The following is a 24,150-nucleotide window of genomic DNA, read 5'->3' as shown; positions in this document are numbered from 1 at the left end:
CTCCCTCTCTAAAGGACTACAACTTCCCTTTATGGGGTGACACCCAAGAAGATAGTCTTGGGTTTAGTCTTCTATTCAAGATAACTAGTCCTGGAAATGTAAAGAGATGTGGTGGGAGGAACTGTGGGAATGGAGTTTTTTCAAAGTTAGGTAAGATGGCCAACTTTAGTGGTGTATAAAGCAAGAGAAATTATGCTGAAGCAACTGGAAAGGACCTGTGTTTATGAATATCATTTTCAAAAGGGCTCACTTGTCCTCTCTATCTTTAAGGGAATATGCTGACTAGAAGAAATGACTTCCCAGATAGTTTCTACTTTCATTTTTACCCAGGTCAAGACTGTGGTTTGTTATTCTTGGTACTGCCTTGGATCTGAACTCGAGGAGTCGCTGGGGTCCAAAAGCTCCTACCCTCTCCAACCCAACCAAAACTACAAATTGGTTCGCAAACATAAGGTTTATAATATGGCAAGCAAGAAGCAGCTTTGGGGGAATCATCTGAGATAGAGCACTCTAAGGTAGGAAACTATTTCCTATTTACAAGGTCCTAAGAGGGTGTAATTATGTAAAAAGCTTGTCCCAAATAAAGGGCTCTGTGGAGTATTTCATCCCAACATGGAGGTAGAAGGAAGGTGCAAGGTCCAGTCAAGTGATCTGTATGTTGGGTTAGAGATGTCATCATCTGTTAGGCTTATGCAAAGGCTGAAACCCACCTTTTTTTTCTAGTAAAGAAGTGATAATGAATTATGCTAACCTATGACCTCATGCTGCATAATCATGTCAATAGAATTTTGGAAATGTAGGTCAACTGCCCATGGACATTACCCCAAGCTTCTCCCTGAAATAAAGCCCCATGTTGTTTTGTTTTGTTTTTTTAATGCCAGTTTCGTTAAAATGACATTTAATGGTTACAAGTCTCTATCTAAAGAGTAAAAGTGAGGATCTATCAAAGGGCAATTGAGTGGTGCATAGCTGGTGTAAGTGGGTTACCACACATTGTAAATAAGGAATTATGAAGGAAAGGTGGCATAAAAGATCAAAGAAATATGTGATTGAAAATGATGAACTGGTCTCATGTTAAGGATGAAAGACAATTAATAGACAGCATAGGTGATCCTATGGTATCATCAGGTTGTTAGGAGACCTTTAAATCCTACAACATGTTGGGTGAACCTCCATGAGGAACTTATGAGGACATAAGAGTAAAGTAGGCACATGGATAGGCACAGATGGATTTTGATCCGCATTTTGGAAATGCATATTGAAAATCATACCAATGAGGTCACAGATCCATTGGGATATTTAAGTATATATGATAAGTAATAATGCATAGCTTACTATTTAAAACATATAGGTACAACATGGATTTGCATTTCATTAGGATTTTCATTAAATTATAGCTCTAATTCCCTAATATATTTCCCTAATATACTTAAAATATCTCATGCAATTTAAATTTTCTACCATAATTCATGTGGAATAGGTGGAAAACTTTAGTTTTTGAGTCTGTCTTTGAGCTGAAAATGTTATCCTTTGACCCAGCAATACTACTACTGGGAATATACAATTAAAGTGATCAAAGACAGAAGGGGAAAAGAGCCTGATTTATGGAAGTGTGTGTTTATATAGATAGATAGATATAGATATATTCACATATTAATATTGATAGATTGAAATACGGATAGATACCCAATGTATGAGAAAAATATGTGTATGTATGTATATCTGTTGAGATAGATAGCAGCACTTGTTTGTGATAGAAACAAAGTAAGTGTTAGTTGAATGGAGAAAGACTGGCTGAACAAATGATGATATGTAAGTATTATGGGATATTATTTCTTCTTAAAAATGACAAATAAGAAGAATGGAGGGAAATTGGGGGATACTTTTTTTATGAATCAATGCATGGCAAAATAAGCTGAGCCAGAAAAACAAGTTGAACCATGATGACAATAATGTAAAGAAAAATAACATGGATAGACACCAGATCTCTGGTCAATTTAGTGATCAATTATGACATCAGAGCACTGATTAGGAGACATCTTCCAAGTTTGAGCAGAGAGGTAGTGGACTCCATGTACCTAATGAGAATGAAGCTGTCAGACATGGCTAAAATGTGTTGATTTGGTTTGATTGCATATACTGGTTTTTTTTTTTTGTTATGGGGGGAGGTTCCAAAGAATAGAATCAACAAAATATTTTTTCAAACACACAAAAATAATGGAAACTTCTCAATATTCCTTGGAATCTTTGTTCAACATTAATAAGCTTTCTCTGATTCTCATTATTCACTTTTGTCTTAACTTTTATCTGAAATTATATTAGACATAATAAACACCATACACTAACTCTTGGTAGTTCTCTCATTGTTTCAAATGGATTGCTCATTTCTTCCTAACTAGATTTCAGGCATTTTCAAGGCAGTGATAATATCTGATACTTCTTTTCCTCATGTTACCTACCAGTTTGGGAAATGAACTGAGACTGGTGAGGAAAGCTAAGAGCAACAAAAATACACTGGGGAAAAAAGAAAGGGATCACATAAGGGATCGGATTGTAGCTTTTGGTGGATGGGTCAATGATAACAGATGACAGAAGAAAAGCATTGCTGAGAATTGCTGTTTTGCTTCCATTTTCTATGCCACAGAAAATTTTCTTTGGACTTCAAAGTCAGAGCAAAAAAAAATGGCTAATAGGGAGTTGAATCCCATAATAAGTAAGACAAATTAGGGAGATTGTAAGAGAACTCCTAGTTATCTTCAGTGAACTCAAGTTCCCTGACCTAGACCAAACACATTCCAAGATACTTTAAAAATTGACAGGTGTGATTGTTGATCCTCTGTCAGTAATATCTAATAAATCCTGGAAAAGGGGACAGGTGCTAAAAGACCAGAGAAAGGCAGATGTTGTACCCATTTTCATAAAAAGTAAGAGAGTGGACTTTTCAGCTTATGGGATAGTGATGTTTTGTTAGCCAGACTCTAGAATGTAGTTCACTCGCCCCATAACACAGCATAATAAAAAAGATGATACCACATGAAACTGCAAATCTATCATATACAACTTGCTATTCCTTTTAAATATACAACAAAGTTATTATGTAATTATTTTCACTTTTTTTGGAGCAGATGTGGAAAAATTGGGACACTAAATTCATTGTTGAAGGAATTGTGAACTCATCCATTTTGGAGAGTAATCTGGAATTAGAATGTACTATTTAAAGGATATTTTCAGACTATCTCATTAAGAAATCTCATTAACTCAGTCAACTGAGTCAACAAAGCTTTATGAAGAACTCGTCGTTCCTGCTAATCCATTATTTTTTATTTGTCAAGTATATTCAACTTGTTCATCAGAGGAATGTCTTAGATATCATTGACATAGATTTATCAACATATTTGGCAAAATTCTCATGCTATTTTTGTGTACAACCTGGAGAGATGTACATTAGACATTAATATAGTTAGGTGTATTTAGAACTACCTCAGTGACTGGACTCAAAAGAATCACTAGTAGTGATTTAACCTTGGATGTAATAATAATAATAATAATAATAACAACAATAATAATAATGCTACCTAACATTTAGATAGGGCAGTGGATAGAACACCAAGCCTGGGATCAGGAAGAGGAGAGTTCAAATCCATCCTCAGATACTTACTAGCTATGTGACCCCGAGTAAGTCACTTAACCATATTTGCTTCAATTTCCTTATCTATAAAATGAGCTAGAGAAGAAAATGGCAAACCACTCCAGTATCTTTGCCAAGAAGACCCCAAAAGGGGTCACAAAGAGTTGGACACAACTGAAATTAATGACAATGACAACGTTTATATAGTTACTACTACGCCAGGCAGTACAATTATTATCTCATCTGATCCTCACTATAGCTATGTGAGATAGGTGCTGTTATTATCCCCATTGTACAATTGAGGAAAATGAGGCAAACAAAGGTTTATTAAGTGACTTGGCCAAGGTTGCATGGCTTATACATGTCTGAGGCCAGATTTTAACTAGGTTCTTCCTGACTCCAACCTGGACATGCTATCCACTTCACCACCTACTTGCCCCAAGTAGGTTCTTAATAAAGGATTCCAGGGATATACATTTGGCCAGACAATGTTGCATTTTAATCAGTCTTTTATTGATTTTTCAATCTGTCATTCAATTTTGTTAACTATCCCTCTTGGCTTTGTGTTATTTACAAATTATATAAGCAGATTATCTATTCCTTTTACCAAGACTTTGGTAAGGATAAACATTTATAAAACTTACAAGTACTTTTACAAATCATTTAACCTCTGTCTGCCTCAGTTCCTTCATTTACAAAATGGGGATATTAATAGCACCCACCTCCCAGGATGGTTGTGAGGATCAAATTAGTAATTGTAAAGCAATCTTCAGATATTTGTAAAGAAATTTGCAAATGCCCTATGGAAATGCTGGTATGATTAGACAAGAGGTTACTTGAGGAAGATCTGGTGATTTTAGTGGACTACAATCTCAGTATGACTCAGGGATGTGACAGGGCAACCAAAAAATAGGAGGTTATTAGACTACATTAAGAAAAGTTTGGAGACCACTACTGGGGAGATTGTAGTCCTATTTTATTCATCCCTGATCAGACCACTTTGTTCAGTCTTAGTCGATGTTTCCTAAAGGTCAATTATAGGATGAATGGAAAACAAATCTAATGAAGAATAATTGAAGGTGAGGGCAGGGGTGCACTGGATCTAGCTCTAACCAAGCCCATTTTAAAATTTTCAGCGTAAGCATTTATACCTCAGATATCTCCAATTGCTACAAATTACAAATTGATTTATTGTATTATTGATGGTCTGGACTTAAGGAAATGTTAATAATACACATTAAACTTATATGTGTACATATCTGTATATATTCTATTTATCTGTCTGTCCTATTCATCCATCCATCCATTTATCTATCTATCTATCTATCTATCTATCTATCTATCTATCTATCTATCTACCTATCTATCTATCTATCTATGCTTCTTTTTTCCCAGAGAGTTAAACTGTTAAACTTTTACTAGTATACCCCTGTATTGCTCTATTAACACTGCCTAACCTCAGAAGGAATACAATAGAAGGCTCAGGGAATGAAGTCATCAACAGACTAGAGGCTATTTATAATAATAATAACTGACATTTATATAATGCTTTTAGGTTTGCAAAGTGATTTACATCCATTTTCTCATTTTAGCCCCACAATACCACCAGTTAAAGGATATCAGATTCAAGTGAGTTATCAGTTGAAGGAATTGATCATGTCTAGTATGGAGAGGAAAAGCTTAAGGAGGACATGATGGTTGTCCTTAAATATCCAAATAACCAAGATGTGGAAAAGAGACTAGTGTAGTTCTGCTTAGTTCCAGAGTACAGAACTGAAAACAATAGATGGACGTTGGAAAGACTGATTTATAACTGATGTAGATAAAAATATCCTGCTCAAACTATGCAAAAGTGGGTTCTCTTTCACTAGAGGTCTTCAAGCAATAGTATGAACACTTGAAAGATATAGTACAATGTGGCAGCCTTACAAAGATGAGATGAGTCAAAGTCTATTCAATTCCTTGAACAAATATTAATCATCTATTTTCTGTTAGGCACTAGGTCAGGAACTTGGAATAAAAGACAAAGAGAAAACAGCCCCCTTGTCCTCAAGTAGCTTATAACCTAGTGTAAGAGGGTGATGATGTAAAAATAACTATAGTAATAAATAGAATACTAATGTAAATGAGAGTTCCAAATCAAGGGATATGAGAGATTCTAAGGTGAGAAACAATTCTAACTTAAGTAAAATACACTTGCAAGAGAATTTAGACATTATTATGGGAAATGGATCAAATATTCCTTTCTATGTTTGAGAGATTAACTCTAATCTTGCTAATAATTGCTGTCATACTGACTTAATTGCTTAAATAGAAATCATGTATAGGGCAAGATAATCTATTTTTTTTCCTATTTTAACAAGATAATGGGGGAAGAGATAGCAGAAGTTTTGTGTATAGACAAGCATATATAGTGAAAAATAAAGACATTAGGCAGTTGATTTAAAATGAGTTATAGAATTTTAAAATTCTAGCAGTTGTCTACAAAATAAAAGATTGTATTTTCAAGTAAATGTTAGTGAATCTTGTCTGAAAAGATCATGCAAAATGTTTAACCTACATAATGTCTTAAGAAAAAAGATTTTAATCTTTAACTGTTTTTACTTCTAACATCTTTAATATTTTTGTTCTCCCTCACAATGGTTAATTAGTTAGGCTCATCATGTATAGTTTCCTATAGTTTCCCACTCTTCTGTTACTCATTTTCTTTGAAACTGTCTCAGGTATTTTAGTTAGATTCAACAGTTTGGTTATGAAGAAATACTTAATATTGCACTTCTCTATCTGTAGAAAATTAATTGGACAGGAATGAATTCAATATTTTAGATACCAGAATAAATGGCAAATGTAATATTTGATATCAGAATATTCAAATTTTGTGAAGAATTTTTCAATTGACCTAAGAACTATGCTATTTTCTAAATGTATAGTATATATAAAGACATGTATTTTAAATATGGTCTTTCTAATTCTAAATCTAAGCCACTGCTTTATTTAGGTAACATAAAATAAATTGCTTTGTCCATCCTAATATATCCTGATGCTGGCCACGAGATCTTACTATATGTTAAGAAGTGAGTGTATTTGTGTATATAATACATAAAGTACGATGTCTGAATTTTCATCCTGCCACAAGATGGCAGGAACAATCAGTCAATCAAGTTTTGTTGAATAGAATTGCAATCTTTAAAAAAAAAATCCACACTAAGAATGTTCTACTGTTTACAAATAGAACATTATTTAAAACGTGGGCTTGGTCACTAGTATATGGGCATGCCATTTGTAAAAGCTTTTAAATTTATTTTGCTATATTTTTACAAATAATTTTCTAATATATTCATTTTTATTCTAACATCTTTCTCATGAATTGGAGAAACAATGTAATATTTAATGACAAGATGTGTTTCCCACACGATCCTGCAAGCCATCAAAATGATTTAATGACCTATGCAGAACAACCCTAGACACTATTCTATTCCGGGCCAAAAGAAGTTGGTGACTTCATTCTTCTCTGCAGGAGGCATTCACTTAAAAAGAATGCACCACAATAAGGCACATAACCAGTCAGCAGCCACAGAGATGACAGAGAATGAATGGGAAAGGAAATTGAGCCAATCTTTCACCTTAAATTAGGTCCTTCAACTCAGTCAAGTTAGGAATTATCTGTTGCTAATGCATAACCTACAATTTCCTTAAATAAACAGAGTTATAAAGCTTCAAAACCATAATATAAACACAATTGGTGCTACAAAAGGACAATTCACATTCAGTTGACAACATTAGGGTACAAAACAGAGGAATTTCCAAAATTCCCACTAAAAATTCTACTTTTCATTTAACAGAAAAAAGTTAGGACTTTCATCTGAAAACCCAAGGGGATTTATATTGGGGACATAAGCCTGGTACAAGGTGAAAAACAGGCTATTATTTTGAAAATTTGAGACAAAATTATGTTCAACTGTGTTCTTCAAATAATTGAGGCAAGTGTTAATTTGAGAATTTTTCTGAGGGAGAATGAGGAGGGTATGTTTGAATTACCTCAATTCTCCACATAGCTTTCTGTGTTATGTGCACAGTTTCATTTTTTTCCTTAAATAGCACTATTAAAATAAGAAGGTGATGGGATTTTCTCTTTTCTAGAGGAAAAAGCATAAAATGTATATGTAATAATTTTCTTGCTATGATACCATCCACAATCAACTTTCTATTAGTGATGAAATTAAAGGAAGCATTCAACTTTATTCCACTGAAATTCTGAACTACTGCTCGAGAATCAGTTGTAATTTAAGATGAGGTAAATTAAATAGAGTTGTGTAGGCAAAGACAAAAAACATTTCCTTTTGATAAAGTCTGTTAACATATATTTCTCTTGAAAATAGGCCTTTATGTTGGCATTTTAAAAATTTACACTTTAGAGTTTTAGCAAATTTTGAAGAAAGAATGGCAAATAGGCATTTGGGGGTCTCTGTGAGCAAACAGTTTGTTAACTTCTATTTCTGTAAAGTATAACTTGTATCAGAGTTGATCTCATATGAACACATGATCTTATATGAGAGGTTAAGAGACTTCCAAAGGCTCACCCAAAAGAACATGTCAGAGGTGAACTTGAACCCGGATCTTTCTTAATCAAGGCTAGCTTTTTATCCATTGATATGCTTTTTCTCACAGCTGGTGTTGAACTGCTTTGGTAGAGGTAGTTTTCTCAATGGAAATTCTCTAGACAAATAAAATTAAAATTTTGGCACAAAACAAACAAACAAGAATCTATATATTTAGAGGTAGTTTTGTCACTGGTGTCCCATTCTTCTGTTCGCTATGTCAGTGAGATCACAGGGCCACCAAACTGCCTCCCAAAAAATGCAAGCAAAGCAAACAAATTAAAGCCAAATTGCACGTTTTCCCAATATAGACTATATTTTATTCACTTAGCAACAGGTGTTCAGTGTATATAAGGGTACAATGCTTCTTTTTTTATATAATGGATTTTCATCAGACTGATAGAAAAAAATGCGACAATTTGGTGGGTTAAGTTAGGTTAATATATGAAATTATATGATCCTATAACAGGCCCATTCAACCTATCACAAAGGTCCAACTGTGTAGTCATGTTAACTTAATGCAATAGAATGTCTATGCTCATTTCAATGCTAATGACAACAGGAGGAGGAAAGCTCCTGACAGTTTGTCAAGATTTACTTCCGAAATAAAGGCCTCTGTTTGCTTGTGCAAATGTCCACTGAGTGATGAGTGACCCAGTGCAGCAAGTTAAACAAGTTACCAAAGTGAAAGAAAAATGGCATCTTTGGTCACTGACAGATGAACTTTGCATTCATCAAACTATTATGGTGGAAACAGGTAGAAGAGTTGGTGGTACTGTCTGGGAGTCTTTTAATCATTGCCTTCCCTCTGTGACTGGCCTATGGAAAAATAAATAGTTGCAATAGAGATGAATAATAGAGGTCTCATGGTACATACTTTGTTTTATCACATTCTCTTAAGTCTATCCACTATAAATACTTAAATAATATTATTATGCTTACATATTTATTGTTGTCAACAAAAAGGTACTTTGGTATGTTTAGAACATGAAAAAGAAATGCAAAGAGATCATTTCAATCTTATTCAGTTACCAGATTATATGTAAATCAGATCTAAGATATTTCCAAATTCCATGGCAACACAAATTTCTTTGGCCATCCTAGGACATTAATAATCACAATTTTAACAGGTTACAAAATTTCCTCATACTTGTAGATAAATATGTTGGCAGGGAATAACCTCATGCAACAAACACTTTGGTGACCAGCTCAAATACTCCCAACTCCTTGAGATAGAATATTTTAAAGGAAATTAATCTCATTTCTCCCAGGTAGTACTTAAAGGCAAGGGTTTTTTTGGTCTATAGCACTTGGCAGACTGAATGTTTTTCATTTAATGTGGGGTTTACTTTGGCAACAAGATGACATCTTTCCAGTCATTCTCTTAGGGCTATATCTCATAATATATATTTCCATTTTTATAACTTTTCCACCTTTTCCACATTAAGATGAATGAATGCGAAATTAGGAGAGTTAGGGCTAATTAGTGTCTACTATAGGTCACAGGGTTGGAGTAAATCCATGTAACTGGAATTGAGAATTGTACTTCAGTAACTACTCATCTGATAAAGGTGAGTGTTGTTCTACAATTGTGGTGGTCTGGTTTCAGTTTTTGATGCTCCATTATATTATGTATAAACTTAATTCAGCAAATATTTGTTAAATACCACCCATGTGTAGACCATATGATAGGTAATGGGAAAGATTTAAAAAAAAAAAGGTTTCGATAGGAGACTCTTTGCCTTCATGGAGATTACATAGTAGTATATTGGATAACACACAAACATAGATGACCATAATATACAACATTACATGATAACTGCATTAGAAAGTTGAAAACCAGTGTGCTTCATGAGCTCTAAGGGGAATTGCCAAAAAGAGAATAACAGAAGGCTTCAAGGAGGAAGTGACATTTGTACTGATAAATCTATTTTTCCTATATTAACCTAAAGTGAATTGGTACAAATATAAATCAAGCAATTTAAAAAAATTCCTTCAGTCAATTGGATTTTTGAGATCACTTCTTTAAAAGTTTTTATTTTTAAATTGAATTAACTTATTGGTTGTTTGAATTCACATAGAATCTCTGAATTTAATGGGACCTCATAGGCCATCTAGTCCAAACAATATCCAAAGGGTCATCTATCCCTTGAAGATTTCTAGTTGTAGAAGGCTTATTACCTCATAAGGCAGCTCATTCTACTTTTGGACAACTCTAACTTTTAGGAAGGTTTTTTTTTTTCCCCTATCTTATTGAGTTGAATTTGCTTCCATATAATTTGTATCTATTTGTCTTTGTTTTATTTTTCTTTAGTGTACAATAGCATAAACCTAATATAGCGTCCTTATAATTTTTCAAATATTTGAAAACGGCAATTATATACTTAATTCTTCTCATCAAATAGGATTATTTAATGTTGATTGAATAGAGTAAGCCCTAGAGCCTCAAAGACCTCTCGCAAAGTTAAAATGCATGAGTTATAGGGTCATCTTGACTTTTGTCCTGCCACTAGTCTTTGATGACTCTGGAAGAGAGAGTGAGGCTAATGGCTTTGCAAAACTCTTCCTCACTTAAATCCAATTCATACACAAGTCAAGACATCACCCATGATATCATTAGTCCTCTTCAAAAATGAAGGAGGAACAAGTGACCCCATTTCTATTTGAGTTTGACTCCGCTCTTGTCTACTCTCTAAACTCAACACTTTCTCTTCCCAAGGTTTTGTGAGGATACTTCCTCTCAGCTCTTCTTTAACCTCCCTGGCTGCTCTTTCTCAATCTCTTTTGCTAATCATCACTGATGCTCTGCTACCTATGCACTACCTAGCCGAGAGTCCTATTTCATACCCATTTTTTTTCTATCTCTACACCTTTTATCTTGGTGATTTTATCAACTTCCATGAATTCGGTTATCGTTTTTAGTCCCAGATCTTAGTACCTACCTTCATTTCATTCCTGAGCTACATTCTTACATCACCAACTACTTGCTGGACATCATACCTAATGAGATTTCCCATGGGTGTCTTAAGTTTTCTATGTCAAAAACAGAATTTATCTTTTTCCCCCTCCCACTCTGTAAACAACAGCCAGTTCTTAACTTCCCTATTTCCTTCCAATCCTCTAAATTTGAAACCTTGAAGTAAAGTTACATTTGCTGGCTATTACTGATTCTCCCTCCATAATATCTCTCCCAACTGTCCTGTTTTCTCTGCTCACATAGCATTTTCCTCCCTGTCCCACTCCTACCCAATTCATTCCCTCATCACTTCTTACCTGGATTATTGAAATGGCCTCTCAGTTGGTTTTTCTGCCCTAATCCATCTCTTCCCTTTCTAATCCATCTTCCACACAGCTGTCAAATATATATATATATATATATATTCACACACACATATACATATATATACATACATACATATATAATACATATACACACACGCACACACACACATGCACACACATATATGTATATAATAAACTAGTCCAACCATCTTATTCCCCTGTTCGAAAAACTACAGTTACTCACTCTTACTTCTAGGATAAAACATGGACTCCTCTTTGCAGAGTTTAAAGCACTTTATAAACTGGTTCCAGTCTACATTTCTATGTTTATTACACATAATTCTCCTATACACACTGAATTCTAGCCATACTGGCCAATTTGCTGTCACCTCTATACAACATTCTATCCCCCATCTCTTTGCCTTTGAATGGGCTGTCCCCCCTGCCTGGCATGTGTTCCTTATTCACTTTTATGTCATGGAAAACTTAGTTCCATTTAATGCTCAGCTAAAGTGGCACCTCACACTTGACATCTATTCTCATTGTCTCAGTTGCTACTGAATCAGGAAATTGTATTGCATGTACTTTATATTCACTTAGCTATGTACATGTTGCTTCCCTCCAACATAATGTAAGATCTTTGAGTTAAGGAACTTTTAAAATGTTTGTCTCTGTATCACCAGCACCTAGCATAGTACTAAACGTGGTGTGGCAGAAAGAGAAGATGGGTTATTCAAGTGGTGAGAGTTAGGGATGGCAGGTATAAAATCAGAGTACTTTCTGTGTTCCCTCAATATCAGAAGAAAATAAAGAAGGTCCCTTGTGCTCAAGTTTCAGGAGGCCATGGATGAGACTTTCCCAGAATGAGTAGGCGTGGCGGAGCTGAGACCTGCATCAATGAATAGATACTAAAATTTGAGTACCTCTAGCACCTAGCATAGTACCTGGCACATATTATATGCTTCATAAATGCTTGTTAAATGAATGAATGAATGAATGCACTTGACTGATGTAGTAGAAAGGAGGAGAATAAAAAGAAAGAATATGATTTCATTAAGATAGTAACTTACTCATATACCATTTTTATTTGGAGAAAAATACTACAGAGGTGGATTAGGTTAACAGAAAGTAAAATGAAAGGAGACATAGTCTTGTTTCTAATCCTTTACTTTGTCTCAGAAGAATATAAAGGGAAAAGATACATGGGAGGAAAGGACATATTGAGGTCTTACCTTCATCTAAACATCAAATATGAGAAGAATTTCTAGTGTAGACAATCAAACCTTTGATAACTCAGAGAATTAAAGAGAGAAAGCTGCAGGTGTTTTTAATACCATACTGTTTCTATTCATGTAAAAAAGCTGTCTATTAATCATCTATTCCATGTAAGATTGTGCTAGATAGTAAAAGGAATAGAAAAAATGAATGACACAAACATTAGCCTCCAGGTGCTTCAAAATTAGAAAGAGTATCAAAATGAGCATAACATTATACTATAAATTATGATAATTGTATGAGAAATACAAAAGTGAGGTGCTACTTGTACATATGCTATGTGCACAGAAGTAAAGTCAACTAGGGATCCTAGCACAAGGAGGCAAATTTTACAACATAGGCAATTATTGTGACTTCTCAGGATAAGATTAGAACATGGACTTGGAAGGGCATACCTTGTTCAAAAAGAGCAGGATAAGTTAAAGGAAGTATATTATCATATATCATATAACATTACATTATGTTAATATATAATTGTATAATATATATTCCATCATATATAATATACTCTAGCACAGTATATTAAATAGATATATTCATGTGAGACAATCCAAGAACTAGAAGTGCAAAGTTTAAAGGACAGCATAATGGTGGTAAAGGAGAGCATAATGGCAGCTGAACCATAAATAAGCCATTGAAGTATTCTACAAATGACCTAGACACAAAGAAGGAGTAGATAAGGTATTTAGAAAACAGATCACAAGCTTGGTATAGAGGTGTCATAAAGTAGCGATGAAAAACTTAAATCGTCTAAACAACAGCAGCATCTTTTTTTTTTTGGCCAAAAGCCAAGTCATCTAATAAATTCTGTACTTGCCTTAATCATCTCATTCTTTAAAAGATGGAGGGAGAAAAGACTTGAAGGGAACTGTTCTTCTGGCATAGATCCTTACCAACAAGAATAAACTAGTTGCCAAAATAGAAATAATTGGCACCTTGTAGAGAAGTCACTATATTAGTATTTGTGTCAGAGATGATGATAATAATAAGAAGTCTTTACTATGTGGCAAACACTATACTAACTGCTTCATAGATGTTATCTTATAGGAAAAGCCATGCATAGTCTGACATACAGCCTCGATTTTGAAGACCATGTTCAAAGAGAAAAAATAAATAGGAGTATATGGGCTAAAATTTACAAGGAAGGTCAGACCTGGAAGGATAGGAAACTTTCAGTAGCGAAATTTGGAATACATAATTCCAGGGACAAATAAAAGAGGAAGTCATCTAAAGATAACCAGGTTTATGCCCATAGAACTCACTGACCAACTTAGAATTTTAAGAAGCTATATACAGAAAATGGGTGCAGGGGAAGGTAATAAAGAATACATACAAAATTTGGCATGGTTCTGTAAGAATGGTGTCAGGAGCACTAAACTTCAGAGGAAAGTAAAGCTGGCAAGAAAAATGAGGAAAAAAAAGTTTTGTAAAGCAATTTTTTTGGGAAAACATGAAGATCAAAAGATGGAAAGGATCGCTGCTCATGGCAGAAGGAATAATATTAGATAACAGCAAAAAGTCACAGCTGCCATAACTTTTTTGACAAGCTATAAAGTGTTCAGCAGAAAACATTCAGGAGGATGGGAAACCTAAAGATTAGGTCAGATGATCTTCAGTTGAAAGTACTGGAGATATTTATACTGAATACTTGGGTGGAGGTAGAATATAACTTGAGATAAATATTATCAAATATGTGAAAAGTTTATGTGGAATACAAAGAGTGAAGATGGATAGATTGATATGGATATGTAGATATAGATATGTATGTATATAATATACATACATATATGTAATATATAATATATGTGCATATGTATACATACCTATATGTATATTGTATATGAAAAATTAGAACAATGGTTTAAAGTAGAGAAAATCAGATTTAGGCTTAATGTTAAGGAAAAACCTAATAATTAAAGTTATCCAAAAGTATAGTGGACTGCCTGGAGAAGTGATGGGATAATGGGTGACTCTTCCCTTGAGGTTTTTAAACAAAGGCATGTTGTTGTTGTTGAGTTATTTCAGTCATGTCCAACTCTTAGTGACCGCATTTGGGATTTTCTTGGCAAATATACTGGAGTGGTTTGCTATTTCCTTCTTCATTTAATTTTATAGATGAGGAAACTGAGGCGAACTGGGTCAAATGACTTGCCCAGGGTCACACAGCTTAGAAATGTCTGAGGCCAGATTGGAATTCAATTCTTCCTGACTTCAGGTCTGGTGCTTCCGCTGTGCCACCTAATTGCACTCAGAGACAGGTTAGGTATACTCTAGAAGAAATTCTTATTCAGGTACCATTTTATTTAGATGACCTCTGACCTCCCTTTTCTGAGATTCAGTGAGAGCTCAGGAAACATCAGTTTTTGCTGTGAAGGATTCAGGATATCTTCATGGTAATTGGCACCTAAGGAGATACCTGAAGAAAAACAACAATGAGACAACCATTTAGTTCAACACCTTCATATTGAAACTGTAGTATAGGAGGTGAAATAACTTCCCCAAGGACATACAATATGAACACAGTCACCTCCACTTGGAGTGATTAGAGAATGTTTCGTGGAAGAAGTGATATTTAAATTTGGCCCTTAAGGAAAAGTAGAATTTTAAAAGAGAGCTGGGTTGAAGTGAAGGAATGAAAAAAGAATGTCATTTTAGGCAGCCAGAATATTAGTGAAGGTATTCACTGTGTAGTCTGAAACCTTCCCAGGACATTGCTACAGTTGCCAGAAGTTTGGCATTGCTTCAGTTGTATAATTTGTCTCCAACCTCCCTTTCCAATTTTATTTCCCAACTCTTCACTCATGTACCCTACATTTCGTCCAGACTAACACTTTCCTGTTTCCTGAATACATACCACACTTTTCTGCCTCTGTGCTTTTTGCTCACATGCTGTACGCCTGGAATTTCCATCCTTTTCACACAAGAATCTCTAACTCCATGAGTCTCGTACCACTTGTATGGCACAAATCTCTTCTTGTCCTATATGTTTATTTTATTATATTGTATCCTATTTGAAATCAAAGATGATTTCATTGGCATTTTTGGATCTGCAAACAGTTTCTTACATAGAGTGATTCCTTACATGTTGGCTTAATTAGATAATAAAAGGGAAAATGTTGAGTGAGTTTGTGTTGTAGTTCTGGGGAAACACCATAGATAGTCTAGACAGCATGAAATGAATACAGAGAAGAAAAAATGTACTAATATTTACACAAAGGTGTTTATTACTGAAATTTTATTTCTTTCATATTTCCAAGTTTATTTTCTAGTATATAGTTGATTAATTTCTTTGTTGTTTAAAATTATTCTATTTCTTATAATTCTGCTTATCTATGACTAAGGAAAATGAAATGATTATTTGAACATATTCTTAAATAAATTATCATTCTCTATTGGAGTGGCAGTGATAACAATCATAGTTAATATTTTATAGTAATATATGCACACGTATACATATGTTGCTATATATAGTTGCTATAAAATGTTAACTATGATTGTTATCACTGCCACTCCAAGAGAATACTTTTTTAAGAATATGTTCAAATATTCAAATACATATATGTGTGTGCATAAATATATGTATATGTGTATGTATATATCTATCTATGTGAAATTAATCCTCAGAGCAATATCTGAGGAAATTGAAGCTGTGAGAGGTTGTCACTTTTCCAGGGTCACATAGCAAGCATCTGAATTTGAATTCAGGTATTCCTGATTGCAGATCTAGCACTGTATCAACTGGAACTCCTAGCTGCCTGAATTATAAGTATACATTTCAGAGATAATGCACACCTGCCTAGATAATTCAAACATATTGTCCTTATGCAAATACAAGAGATGCTTGGGGAGTTGCTTGATTCATTTGAAGGAAAGCAGTTACAGAGTGATACAAGAACTAACTGAAAACAGACTTCAAATCTTCAAATTTTATTTTTTTTATCAGTATATCTCTATCATCTAGCATAGTAATTTGCTCATAATGGGCTTGTAGAACCAAATGAAATATTGTAAAAGATTTGATGCCATGAATGTAATGAGCTCTAAAAATTTAGAAATTTGGTTACCTTTGCAGTGAACATCACACGTCCTCCACCACTTTGCTACTTCCTCATGCTTAAAGTAAAACAAAAACAAAAACAAAAAAAATCATAATTTCAAGCTAGCAAATGAACTGCTTTTGCCCATCAAAAATAACCTGAGAGATCAGATTTTTAGTTTTTACTTGCAGAACTTGCTTCTGCAGTATGTAATTTTTAAAAAAAAAATCCCTTACTGTATAGCAAATTATCACATTTACTCTAGCATAGATTGTCTTGCCAAAAAACCTTCTAAATCCAAGTGCCCCCTTTTGGCAGACAAATACTGATTTTTATAACAATGACCAAAAGACAAAGCCCTTTTTATTGGAATCTCTTTTCTAAATTGCTGAAGAGAAGGGTAGGCTCAATTTAATAACTTGAATTAAAAGGCTTAAAATTGATGTCTTCCATTTTACCCTTACTTCAGTTTTTACTGAGAAAGAAATTCAATGAAAATAGCACATGTTAATTTTTGGACTATATAGCAAGTTGTCTTAAAATCTGCCGAGACCTCTCTGTTGTCCTGGTAGTGGAAATTAAGACACATTGTTGTCTATAGTAAAATATGTAATAATCTTGATGATGCAATCATTGTTGATATTAATATAGTTCTGTGATTTCAGCAGTATGAGTATTTATTATCTATATCAATATAAAAAACCCTTGCATCTTTTCTCATCTTTGCCTATTTATTTTTTTTTACAAGTAATTCAATGAATCTTCTGTATAAATCTACCCAATATACTAGAGACCTTCTTCTGATTCTTTTAATATTTCATGAATAACATAACAACCCTCAGGCTATCTATATGAGATTGGAGAAATGTTTTTCATCCATTCATTTTTCTAGTGTGAATGGTTATGATGATTTATTTCAAGTGACAATGAATTTCATTGATTAATTGAAGTGCAAAACATGAAAACTTTATTACCTTAAAAGATCCTGCTTTCCTGGGGGAAGCTAGGTGGCACAGTGGATAGAGCACCAGCCCTGAAGTCAAGAGGACCTGAGTTCAAATCTGGCCTCAGACCAAACACTTGACGCTTAGTAGCTGTGTGACCCTGGGCAAGTCACTTAACCCCAATTGCCTAAAAAATAAAAAAAATTAAAAAAAAGATCCTCCTTTCCTGGGTACTTCCTTCTCTGATGAATAAGCCATCTTTTTATAATGTAATCATAGTTTTATGAGCTATTTTGGCCAAAAAAGAAGTCACCTAATAACTAACCTTCAAGTGATGAGCCTCCTTGAAATTTATTCAACATGACATTAAATAATAATCTGTTTTAAGTTCGTATTCAATGTTTTTAAATTTTGAATGGACTTGCTAGAACTTTTGCTGAGATTACATAGTTTCTGAGAAGTCAGATTTAGCTTTACAAGTCAATTTAATTGATGGTTAAATATAATAGATATTCTGATTATAGTTTTTGGATCAATAGATAACCCAACAAAGAAGATTTTCCATTTTATAATAGAAGGTATCTAGATGGATGATAACCCCTGATGAATTTGGTTGGGAAATATTGATACATAATGTTGAAATAATTGAAAATTAAATGAGTACTTTATTTCAAATTACAAATGTGTGGGGCTCGGTTTAGCAGGGAGAGATGGGAACAAGGATGAGCTCATAACTATTTAACAACTGGCTCTCCAGGTGGGAAAAACATACACAGTATACTTTTGAGTTTATTATTCTGTTAACATTTTCTCTGTTGCTTTTCTGAGTCTAAACAATGACCAAAACAATCAATCAATTCCTGGTTTATAGAGTTTTCTGATATCCTAGATGTGAATGCTAATATTCAAAATTTAATTTCAAAATTTAACTCCATAACACCCATCTAATCTATATTTCTTTTTTCATATGGAACAAAGCAATGAGAAAATCCATTTAAATATCAAAATGTCATTTGTTTCTTTTTAGTTTTAGAAATTTTATCATGAAAGGCAACATGAGATAGTGGATAGATGGAGGGCTGACCTTAGAATAAGAAAAACCTGGATTCATGGCCTTCATCTCCTATATACTAGCAATGTGACCATGGGCAAGCTGTTTACCTCATATTATCTTCATAATGACATTGTGAAGTATGTTATAATATTATCTCCATTTTTAGATGAGGAAAGTAAAATTCAGAGAAGTTAAATGACCTGCCTGAGGTCACACAACAATAAGTATCAGAGTTGGGACTCAAATGACTTAAAATCCATTGTCTCCTTCTCTCCTTACTCCAAGAGCCAATGCTTTTCCCACTATACCATGCTTTTCACAACATGAGAATATTCTTATTTTGCTATTCCAATGTGTACTTAGATTTTCTTATTTATGTACTACATTCTTTGGGGCATTATTAACATAAATTATATAGCATATGCTCATTCTCTCTTCTATCTTTCTCTCTTTCCCTCTTCCTCCCTCTCTCTCTCTGTCTCTCTCTGGCTCTGTCTCTGTCTCTTTTGCTGTGTGTGTGTGTGTGTGTGTGTGTGTGTGTCTGTGTGTGTCTGTGTCTGTGTCTGTCTTTCGCTCTGTCTCTCTCTCTCTCTCTCTGTCTCTCTCTCTCTGATTCTGTCTCTCTGTCTCTGTTTCTCTGTCTCTGTCTCTCTCTCCATCTCTCTGTCTGCCTCTGTCTCTGTCTGTCTCCATCTCTCTCTCTCTCTCTCTCTCTCTCTTCCCAATGTTCTATAAAACCACAAGCAAGCCTTTTATAGCCTTAATCTAAATCTTCTTTGTGGGTGGCTAACCTCTGACAGCCTTCTCCGCCACTGTTTGAAAAGTCCCATCAGAATTATCTGCTTTTGCCATGGCTCTGTTTTAATATCAAGCTCAATCCAACAGATTTCAGAGCACACATATTCGGTCTGTCAAAATAAAATAGTTAAGGCTGCTGGCTTGCTTATGTTTGATAGAAACATTAGTGTAAATAAAACCAGTCTCACAGCCAGTAATCTAAAATAAACAAAATACTTTTACTTCTTAAAATGTAACCAAGAATAAAAATCCTATGCCTAAGGCAGGCATGGAAATAAAATAAAAATTAGCCATTCATTCCTAAATTTAACCATCTGCCTTTCCCTGTGACTAATCCATAAGTATTCCTCCTTCTAACCTTTTCTTTTCTTTTCCCCCCTCTATCTCCAAAATTATTTTTCTTCTTTTTTTTAGTATTGTGAAGTAGTAGAAGAGAATATGGAGAATGAAGATAGACTACCCCTCTCTCAGTTACTACTATCTGATAGATTACCTGAAGCCGACATTGTCTCCATAGATCACAAGCAAAGGGATTGATGTATCTAAAAGAGAATTAGTTCCTGCAATCTGCAATGATCCTGTTTCTGTGTGTTCAACGTGTCATGGCATAAGAATCAGGAATCAGGGAGCTGGATCAATGTGGTCTTGCTAGACCCAGGCCCTCACAATAGCCAGTCTAACCTTGTAAGCCAAACCACCATTCAACTCAGTGCAACCACCTGCATCAGCTGATACTGATGACAGCAGCCTTGGAGTGTTCAAATTGGTTTTCACATATATCCAGTCTCAAGATTCCAAGATCAAAAGACGACCTTAAAGTTGATCTTACCTCTTGGTCCATTGGACCATGAGTGATTCAGGCAGGTTCAGACCAACTACTTGATAGGAAAACTTATCTTTCCTAATATAACAGAGAGTACCTCACCAACGAACATGCTCCAGAGATGGAGGTCCATTGGCCTGCCCCCCCATTACATTAAATGCCCATTATTCAACAAAGTCATGGACTATTTTGTGATCTTTTGAGATTCAGAATCCCCTCCAACATGAAGTGGCTGGGCAGTTTCTTCCCTAGATCTTAATCATTCACCCACTCCCAGCTTTACTGACTTCTGTTCATCCTTACTAAATGTACATCTATTTTCCTATGTGTTATTAGTTTAGGTGCCTGAGGCAGAAATGTGAGTCATTTCATGTTGGGCTAAAGTATCATTGTAGCTTGAACAACATATTTGACTGGCTTAGAGGATTCAAATCGGTCACTGTATCTGAGGAGTATTTCTTTGGAAATTTTGGTGAGTGTTTCCGCCTCCCATGTAATCTCACTAAGGCTGATCTGATATCCTTGTACTTCAAATTGCCTTCCTGTGGCTTTTTCACAGTTTGCAAAATCTCAGTTCTCTAAACCTACTTCATATGTCTGAAACTCCCTGCTCTCACATTTCAGTAATTCCAAAGCTTAGCTCAACTTTTTTCTTTCACATTTTTCTTTTAAAGCCCCTTTCTTGCCTGCCCACCAATTTAAAAGGAGGGGGAAAGCAATGCTGGAGAATAGCAAAAGGGTAATTATAGAAAAAAAGTGAAAAAATGAAATATGCTCTAGACTACTTTGAAAGATAAGAGAGAAAATTAGTCTTATGGGCCCAATACTATCATTTTACTCCACCAAAATGACTTCATAATAATCACATAAAATAATCAAAGTGCAAGATGGAATGTTAACTGGAAAGAAACCATGAAAACAAGAAATGACCCAAGGAGGGAAATACTTTAAATACCAGTAATAAAACTAATTGTTAGCTTAAAGGACACTAAACCTTACTAACTGTTCCTTGTCCCTCAATTCACATCTTATTATTCTTACTTCATTGTACTTAGTCTTCCAGGAAAGATTAACCACTGAAGCTTACCTTTCTTTGACTTACCATCGATCATCCTTTGTTTGGGCTGCCTTGGGAGTCACTACACCCAGCCAGGAGGGCCTTCTCTCTCTATTGTGAACAGCCTTGTGATCTCTCATTCTGAAGCATGCTATGTAGAAGTAAATAGCACTGGGGAGCTGTTGTATATGACAGTCACTGTAATCCAGCTTTGTCTGTGTTCCTGTCATAGAAGTGAATTACTTGTACTTGACCCAACTTAAATGCCAGTTTAAGACTAGTTTAGAGCAAGCCTAATGAAAAGAGTGTTTGAAATTAAATAAACCAGCTTGCTCCATTTTAGCTTGAAAATGTATCTCTTTGTCCTGTTGAGAGAGACACATAATTTTAGTAATTGCGGGTTGTAAGAATATAGGGTAAGTGGGGTATTAATGAAATTGAGGCTTACAATAGCCTGTCTGCAGCACATTGCTGACTTAATCAGTGCCATTTTGCATAAGAGAAGCCTCCCAAGAAACACTTTCTTTCACTCTTAGAACATTTGTTTTGAGATTAAAGTCTTCTGATGAAACAGAGTACAAATTTATAGTAAACAAAAACAATACAAAGATAAAATGAGGAATTTTTAAGATAAGAATATGTATAGGCTAAGTGGTAGTATTTTCATTTAAAAAGAAAAAAAAAGAACACTAGCAACTTAACAATTACTGTGTCAGGGACATATTAGAAACTATGGTAAAGAGGTAGAAAAAAACACAAGGTAAATTACCTAATACCCCAGTGATATTAGGGGAGCTAGGTGGTACAGTGCAAGAAGACCAGAGTTCAAAGCTGGCCTCAGCCACTTACAAGCTGTGTGCCCCTGAGCAAGTCATTTAACCTTGTTTGCCTCAATTTCCTCATCTGTAGAAAGAAGTGGCAAACTATCCCAGTATCTTTGCCAACTAAACCCCAAATAGGATCACAAAGAGTTAGACAATGCTGAAACGAATGAACAATTAAAAAAAAAAATCTGACAACCATTATGGGCTTCTTTTCATCTATAAAATGAGTGGGTTGTATGAAAAAGGTATCAAAGCTCCCTTCTAGTTCATCATCTATAATCCCATGATCCCTTAAATCTTATTAAAATGAAGCAGAATGCAGCCTGATATTGATGAAGCAGCACTCAGTCTAGGGTTTGAATCTTGTCTTTAATGTTTACTAGCAATGTAACTGAGCAAATCATTCAGTCAATCATGCAGTACACATTTATTAAGCATGTTCTATGTATCAGAGGGGAGATAACATGTAAACCATCATACAAACAAGCTACTCTACAGGATAAATTGGAAGTAATTAACAGAGGGAATGCACTAGCTTTAAAGGGGATCAGGAAAGGCTTCTTGTAGAAGGTGAGAATTTGTTGTTGTTCATCTTGAAGGAAGCCAGGAAGCAAAGATGAAGAGGAAGAACATTCCAAGCATGAGGGATGTTCAGAGAGAAGCCTGAAGTTGGGAGCTAGTGTTTTGCGTAAGGAACAGCTGGATTATATAGTTCAAGATGCAAGAAAACTAGAAAGTCAGGGATAGGACTAAATCATGAAGGGCTTTGAACACCTAACAGAGGATTTTATATTTAATTCTGGAGATGATAGGGAGTCAATGGAGTTTGAGCAGAGGGATGACATGGTCAGATTTGTACTTAAGGAAGATCACTTTGACTGCTGAGTGTAGAATGGACCATTTGTAGAATGGGTATTCTAACAGCACCCACCACCCTGGTATATTGTAAGGATCAAATGAGATAGTATATGTAAAGTGCTTTGCAAACCTCTGAGAGCTAGCTATTATAATATTATAATATAAATATTCAATCATGTATAATATATAAATAATATAAATATAAATATAATAATTACAAAACAAGTGCTAGATATTATTATTCACAAAATAAGTAGTGCACCTATCATTATGCTATTCTGACATGATTCTTGTGTATCCCTATCCTAATTATGCCAATCTTTCAGTGTTGTTGTAAGGAAGGTATTTTATAAATGTTAAATATAAGAGTGAGCTATTGTTATTATTCTTTCATTATGCCACATTCTCTACTGGATTTTTTTTTCTTTAACTAAAACCAGCTTCATGAATTGTGCTGTACTACTTATCTGAAATCTTCTAGTTTCATTAGATATATATTTTTAAATTTTCTAAACCAATTATTCATTGTGGTGGGGTTACCCAAATAATGACATGATATCTGTATTTTTTTTTGTAATTTCCTTGTGTTATATTTTACACATCTCCATCCTTCTTTATATGTGGGATTAAAAACAGGGATGTGCACCTAGTGATGATTTCATTTCAAAGTTAGGGGTTTTTGACATAAATGAACACAAGCCCTTCGGAAATCTTGTTAGATTTTAAGCTGACAAAGCAAAACTTCCTGGTTTAAAGAATAAAAGCTTTAAAAGACCATTAGAAATAGCTCAAAAGACTTCTTAAACATCAAATAGTACTCATAAAATAGCATTCAATGAATTAGATTTTCAAGGAGTCACAATCATGAAGATAACATTTCCCTTCAAGTACACATGGGCTGAACTAGAGGAAGAAAGCAAGTTTAAAGGCATTTTTATTTTGTTAAATATACAAAGTTGAAATACTATATGA

The 24,150-nt window shown here is 34.5% G+C and overlaps 1 protein-coding gene across 1 annotated transcript in view; it reads left to right on the top strand.

Annotated features, from left to right (window-relative positions):
* The first annotated feature begins 459 nt into the window (after window positions 1-459).
* SEMA3A (semaphorin 3A) overlaps window positions 460-24,150 on the top strand; it is a 596,670-nt gene continuing 572,979 nt past the window's right edge. The window contains exon 1 of the mRNA XM_027838692.1: window positions 460-515. The gene's annotated coding sequence lies outside the window, so the exon portion shown is untranslated. The remainder of the gene's footprint in view (window positions 516-24,150) is intronic.

The sequence above is a fragment of the Vombatus ursinus genome, unplaced genomic scaffold (assembly GCF_900497805.2).
Source record: "Vombatus ursinus unplaced genomic scaffold, bare-nosed wombat genome assembly UNPS02014830.1, whole genome shotgun sequence".
Lineage (NCBI taxonomy): Eukaryota > Metazoa > Chordata > Mammalia > Diprotodontia > Vombatidae > Vombatus > Vombatus ursinus.
The sequence above is the reverse complement of the archived record's forward strand: the minus strand, read 5'-3'. Positions and strand labels throughout refer to the sequence as shown.